We start from the raw sequence: 7,645 nt of genomic DNA, 5'->3' as shown, positions 1-7,645 counted from the left end.
TTTCTGAGTTGGCAGTCCGTTCGCTCTGATGAAGAAATTCAAACAATTTAAAGAGAAAAGTATTACATGATATTTATTTATATTTATTTATATTTCAAATTTCGTCACCGCCCATCTCGCAGGAAGCGACTCTGGGCGGTTTACAATAAAGCAAGAAATAAGTACAGATTAAAATACACTAAAAAGGCGTACTTCTAAAATACAAATATAAATATAAAATCCAAGATGGCAATATTGAAAGTTCTTAACTTAGATTGGTAAATTTATAAATTCACAGCTATATATAGAGAGATATAGGCTGGGCTTATACATTGCATGAAGACATTAGCAAATCATAGCTGGCAATCATGGTTTAGTCAGTTTAGTGTCTTGGTTCATCATAAGCAGTGTTGAATAATTGTTGGGTTCATACATCAAATTAAGCCATAAACCATGATTTTCAAACTACAAGACTTGGACTCTCACTGCACAATATGGTCTGTTTCATTTTACCTTAATGTGTCATTGTCATTTGTAAATTATGCTTAGTAAAGGTAAAGGTTTCCCTTGACATAAAGTCCAGTCGTGTCCGACTCTAGGGGGCGGTGCTCATCTCCGTTTCAAAGCCTTGGAGCCGGCGTTGTCCATAGGACACTTCCGGGTCATGTGGCCAGCATGACTCACGGAACGCCGTTACCTGCCCGCCGAAGCGGTACCAATTAATCTACTCACATTTGCATGTTTTCGAACTGCTTGGTGTGCAGGAGCTGGGACGAGCAACGGGAGCTCACCCCGCCGCGCGGTTTCGAACCGCCGACCTTCCGATCGACAGCTCAGCGGTTTAACCCGCAGCGCCACCGCGTCCCCTATAAATTATGCTTACTGAGTTGTATAAATCCAGCCAGTATTGATATATTCAGTATAACCTAGTTAACCTGGTTATAGTTGAGCATGTTGTGTGAATAAGATAATTAATATCTAGTCTGGGTGATAGTCAATACATTGAATGTATTTGTTCCGTAATAAATCAACCAAAGGTTGACTATTTGCAGATGTTACTGAATTGCAACAAGAGGCTCCCTACAGCTGGAAAGAAGGACTTAGGGCTCTAAGTGACATGGTTAGAAACATCTGGAAGGACAAAGATTCCTTACTCTCACTCCTGATCTGGTTTGGTGAAAGAAATGAGTATTCCCTTTTTGTCTTTCATGACAACTTTACCCTTGGTGTGTAGGTTAACAGTCACCATGGTTTGCTATGATTTCAAAATCAGCAAACTCTGATTAATGCTGGACTGCTTCAAACTACTATTGGGATTTCAGAAGTTTGGGTGCTAACCTTAGTTTTCCAATACGAACCCAGCAGCAAATTAAAACCATTAGAGAAAAAGGAAATCGAGAACAATATGCACGCTGATGTATTATTCCCAGTTCTATAAATCTGATTCTCCAAATCACTGTACTTACTGAAGAGACTATAAAGGAGCATAGGGAGAAAAACTCATATAAAATGTCAGTAAAGGAGAATAATTTCATCTTCACTTTATAGAGATTTCTTTATGTCTATGTATAAAACAAACCTGTCCAAAGAATTCTGTGCCAATTTATAAAACTAAGTAACAAAATATCAGCAATAGTTGTCAATCCAAATTTTCAGCTCCAAAATAAATGTTAAAAAGGTGTCTTGGATGAAATACACCCAGCGTTAAGTTTTTAAACACTTGCCTAGATTTAAAGCCTTGCTAAACTGTGCTAAATCTTTTAAGGTTTTTAATGAATCTAGCAGGTGTTTCATAAATCAGAGTTTGGCTCAGCCCCTTTGTGTTTTAATAGCGGTAAACTAGGAAATTGCTGTGAGCTGAGGCAAAATGCATTCCCGTAATAGCGAGAGCAAACAAGGATTTTGAACAAGAAAATGGCCTCATGTCTGGAACTGACTTGGGTGACTGTAAATCAGAATCCATCTGTGGATCTATAGTTAACAATATCAAGATGTAATCGGGTATAAAGGCAAATGCTCCAGAAGGTTAAAGAATCATTAGCAGCAGAGATGAGCCATGGAAGGATTTGCCTTGACAAACTGCTATAGTTACAGGAACTTTGTTGTATTCCTTTTTCTAACCTGGCCAAATCTGGCCCATAGACTTGTGGAGGTGAAAACTTGTGCACTGTCCCTTCATAGGTGCAGTGGGGAGTTCATGCGATGGAGATGTCTTTATTCCTCACTGTAGCTTTAAGCTGCTGGATTCCCATGCACTTCCAACTGGAGGCAAAGCTGCTTTAAGAAATCCTTCTCCATATTTTCCACAGTGATGGTCTGATGTTCTGTCTGAAACATGTTTACCACAGCCCCTACGTAGTAGATTACTTCTCTCCCCTCCTTCCCTTGCTGGGGAAGCAAGCAAACTCTGCTTTCATGGGCAGACCTTTGTGGACATGTTTCCAGTGACTGACAGTTCGTATGAGCCCCTCTGTGTAGACTCCATCTCCTACTTGACATCTTCCATGTGGTGCATCCACTGGTGGAAGGAGGGAGGGAAGATTTTACCCTTTTCACTTTAGCTGGAAGGGGAAAATGGTAGAACTCTTGTCAATTTCACCTATTTAAAAAAAGGACCAGTTTAAGAAGGAGTTCCTTCCCAGGTCTGTCCTGAAGTCAAATTTGTAGGTAAGCCGGAACAGTATTATTATATAATACTGTATAAGTAGTATTGTGTAATTAACTTGAACCATTGTGTATTTACCTCGAATTTTGCTACAATAGGCTCCATTCTTAACTATGGGTCATCCATAAACTGGGCATTCTTAACCCAGGGACTACCTGGGGAGAGAAGACCATCCTTTCACAGTTCCTTGGTGAACTTGTTAAAAAAAAAAAAGCCCAGCGTTTCATCATTCTGCTAGTGAATCTGTAAAAAAAATCACACCATTGTCATAGAGAACTCTTTTTGATTCATAGCATGAACATATGGGCAGAAGTACAGGACAGTGTAGTATGTTCCTACCTTAAAGAAATGCTCAGTGGCCCATACTTGTGCTGGGAGAAGCTGGTTGTGTGGATCAGCCCACCTTCAAGGCTGGGCCATGGGCTACTAAATTATATTGCAGTCTCTTCAATGTGGGACTACCCTTGAATATCCAGAAGCTTCAATTGGTGCAAAATGCAGCAGTTAAGCAATGCACGGTCTCAGGATCATAGACATTTCATTTTGGGACTGATTTGCATGATGCGTTATTCCTAAAAGGAAGACTAATGAGCACCCCTACTATTTTAATTACACGTCCAATTTCATGTGATTGTTTAATTAAGTTTTCTGGTTACTGGGGCATCTGTATCTGCAATGGTTTCCATCTTGTGTATCCAGAAACGGGCTTATATCCAGACTGCAGTCATTTCAGGTTTAGACCACATGGTCAGGCACAATATTCATTAAAGAACTTAATCACACAGCTGGGCAAAATGACACTGTTCTTGCACAACTGAAACTGAAAAGTTAACTTGTCTCTTCAGCCATTCAGTATTGGCAGACAAAAATTTTGAAGAAGCGTTAGGTGAAATACATTATCCAAGCAGTGATTAATTCTGGATTCTTTTGTTGCACTAAATCATTTGCTTAGTTGTGGTTTGTTGAAGAGCCCATAATTGGCTGGATTCACACAACATGCTGAACCCAAACTAGACAAACTCACATTGTAGCTTAGCATGATGTGTGACATAGTTTATCTGAACTCTTTATTTATTTATTCAATTTCTATAGCCATCTCAACAAGTGACTCTGGGCGGCATCTGGAGCTGAAGACAGTACTTGGGATGGGATTTGAGCAATGCAAAATAGAGTGGAATTGAAATTAAATTTAAATAAATTTTTGTTTTTGACCTGGAGTGCAGGCTTAACACTTTCCTTATATAAAAAAGCATCTGAATCCCTCTAGCTCACTCATGTAAGGAAGCCAGTTTGCACATCATGGAAGCCGATGTTCATAATGAGTACTGGGGTATGTGTGCAATAAAGAGGTCATCATTATTTCAAAGTGATATAAAATGCTATATGAGCCAGATTCTCTTTGATTTGAAAGAAAGCTGCTACCGACTCATCAACATTTTCCAAAAATCCCCCTAAGTCATTCTTTAAGATGTTGGGGTGGGGAGAGAATAAAATAAAGCAGATTAAAAAGAAGCCTTCCTGAGTCTTCGCTTCTGGTCAATAGTTTCCTTTCAACTCTGCTTGATCTGGGTAAGCATGCCTGTAAACAGTAATCGGGCTCCATAAAGCGTGTTCATCTTCAAGGAGCTTTACAAACAACATACTAAATAATTATTAGGCACGGCTATTAGAGAAGATTAGAAGTGCCTCATCTCTTCCTTCCAGTAATTTTGCCCCAACCCATTAGAACTGAAAAGCAGAAAATTAAAAACCTTTCCAGAGATGGAAGGCTTTCATTCTTTGCACTTGCAAGAAAACACTGTAAAGGGAACTGCTCCTGGTCATGGTGCCAGCCGACTTGCTAGCTGTGCCCTCTTTCAGGACATTCCGTTCTTGTTCCCATTGCTCATTTTTCATCCTTAGCAACCATGACCTGGAGAATGGAAAGAAAGGAAGAAGAGGTATCTAATTTATTTCCAGAGTTATGCCTTGCTTTCCTCCCGAGCTAAGCTGTTGTATCTCTAAGCAGAACTTCAGAGAAAAGCAATCTGTGATTTTCTGATAGGCGCTAGGATTTTTTTTTAAATATAACCTTCCCAGGCCCAAGTGGACAATATATATTTGTATGCAATTCCATACATTGGGGTGGCCAACATCTGACCTCAGAGATGTGTGTGCTGTCCAGGTTTCCTTTTCCTGGCCCTGGAGAGTCCTCTGAGTGTGCTGTTAGGTTTTGGGTTCACAAGTGCTGAAAACTGACAATGTGGAGATAGGAAATAGACAAGAATGCTGCATGTCCTAAAAGGGTCTTAAAGCAATTAAAAATGCAAAGAAACAATGAAGCCTCCTTGGAACCAAGCTCAACTCTTAAGATCTATGTAGTTTACTTGGCAACAATATTTTTTTAAAATTTTTATTTATTTAATAAATTTATATGGCCGCCCAACTCATGTGCTGTGACTCTGAGTGGCTTACAAAATTAAATATGAAAATGGCTTCTTATATTGCCTTCTTAAGGGACTTTTCTTTCAAGTCTAGCTTACCACTCTGGGTTTTCTGGTGATTGCCTCCTCATCTACGTACAAATTCCCGAGCAGATCTTATCCTGCTCTTCTTTTTGAGGTTAGCCAAGGTCAACCACCTGGGCAAAAAGACCCTCCTGAAAATCCTGGCTGTGCCCATGTGTGCACTATATGGCACACCTACTTTGCATCATCACCCTGCCTCACCCCAGAAGGCCGCCTACTCCTGCACCTCTTGGTTACTCCAAAATAATTTCCAATGTGTTCTGCATGTTGTTAGTTTGAAAATATGTTTAGCCTACCTACATCTCATCCCCCCATGCCAATGCAGATTCCAAAAATTATGAAATCATTCTGGAATGTCGACCCTGTTCCTATGGCTTACTGCCAGGGAAACCAACTGGGCCTTTTGCTGCCTCTTGAGATTGCAGGGAGTGGGACGGTGTGAGATGATCCCTAAGAGGCCACCCTTGCTGCTGGTGGAGAAGGCAGGGGAGGGCAGCTGCCTGGTCCAAGCTGGAGCATTCTGAAATGAGAAGATAGCAAACCATTATGACTAGGAGAAACCTGAAAGAGGAACAGAGAAGGAACTCAGAGCTCTGCAGGTGTCCTGGGTGGGGATTTGCCCAGAGCCAGAACACCCTGATCAAAGGTATCTGCTGACAGAATAGATTAGGATCCAAAGGAGAAGCTTCAGGCAAAACTTGATGGGAATGACAGTGGGGATTAGAGCTCGAAAATAACCTGATCCAGAGGAGTGACTCAGATCAGCATTGTTTGACAGGGAGAAGGTTTCAGGGATGAAGGGCTGATCCTGTCAAAGACGCCAGAACGGAAGGAGCCCAAAGCTCGCACCATATATCCCCCACAAGACCACCCCTCTCCGCAGCTTCAGGTGGAGCACATCATCAAGTCAATAAGCAACTTACTTAAGAGCAGCTCATTCTTTCTCAACCCGGACTGATTCTGTGTAATGTTATGACCTCCATCCCACCTTTCTGCGAGTCGGGCACATTCAAAGCAGCAATGTTTTTCAACCTGCTAAGCTGCACCAGCTGGATTCAATAATCAGACTTTTAGAATATTTATCAGTTTATATTTAGGTAGAAGTGTGTGTGTGTGTGTGTGTATTAAAGGGCTGCAAATCTTAACAAAATGTTGTTAAAAGTGATTAGTTTGGGGTGTGTCTGCATGTGTGTCCGCACATGTTTATTTTCCTAAGAACAAAGTACCTTTAATTGAAGAAATGTCCAGAATATTTTTTACCAGTTGAAAAAGGTTGGGACAGCATTTTACAAAATAAAGGAAAACATGAAAGCCTCAAGAATGGGCCATTGCTGAAACCATGAATAGATGATCCAAATGTCGCCTGGAACACGGGGGCAGAATGAAGGCGAGCTTTTTGTGAAGATGGAAAATATGCTGATTCGTCTTTTTTTAAAATAATTTTTTTATTAAAAGTTTTACAAAGAACATAAAATCTAACCCAAACTAATAAGGAGAGGAAGGAAGGAAGGAAGGAAGGAAGGAAAAAGAAAGAAAGAAAGAAAAAAAGAAAAAGAAAAAAGGGAGGGAGGGAGGGAGGGAGGGAGGGAGGGGAAGGAAGGAACAAAAAGAAATAGAATAAGCTTCCGATTTCTTCTGCAGCAAATACAAGTACAATTACAAAATTAACTCTGACTGTATGATTACAAAAGAAAAGCTTGCTTTTTTCTATTATCTAATGCTTTCCCCCCCCCCCCAATCATCAAAACCACCAATCATAAGTGTTCCAAAATCTATAAGGGGTTTCCAGTAAACCATAAATGTACATACTGTTTTTTCTTTAATCAAAGAAATTAATTTGGCAAGTTCCATCATCTTCACCAGCCATTCCTCTGAAGTGGGTAGTGTCAGACCTTTCCATTTTTGTGCATGTCTCGCTGCTGGAAAATGACACTGATTCGTCTTGAAGACATGTCTGCACCAATGCTGTGCTGAAATTGCCCCTGAACTTTCCAAAAGTTTTCTTCTGCTGTGAAGGCGGCTTTTTTTAACCTCCTTCTCGGAGCATTTGGGACAGAGCTGATTGTTGGAGGTGGCGGAGAGTGCTAGGGCTAGCATGCCTGTTTTCTATTCTACAATTTTCCACCATCTTGAAGCCTCCTTGGCTGGGTAGCCTGGGGGGAAAAAAAAGCTTCATGAGACGAGTTCCCTCCCTTGGGGTGGAACAGAAATCTGGGAAGCCAAGGAAGCTGCAGATTATGCAATGGCAGTTCTTCATGTCACAGCACTTTTACCCTGCTCAAATCTAAAAATCTCTAGGTGGTGTGCACAACACAGGAACCATTACAAACTCCAAATAAACACTGCACAACATAGGAAATTAAATGAAGGGGCAGGGGTGGAAATAAAAGGAGATCCATAATTACAATTTCTTGCTCTTATATGTGAGAGTCAGTATGGTGTACTGCTTAAGGCATCAGGCCAGAAAATGAGAAACCAGGACTTCTAATCCCAC

This window comes from Candoia aspera, chromosome 9 (assembly GCF_035149785.1).
Source record: "Candoia aspera isolate rCanAsp1 chromosome 9, rCanAsp1.hap2, whole genome shotgun sequence".
NCBI classification, from domain to species: domain Eukaryota; kingdom Metazoa; phylum Chordata; class Lepidosauria; order Squamata; family Boidae; genus Candoia; species Candoia aspera.
This window is presented reverse-complemented; position numbering follows the sequence as displayed.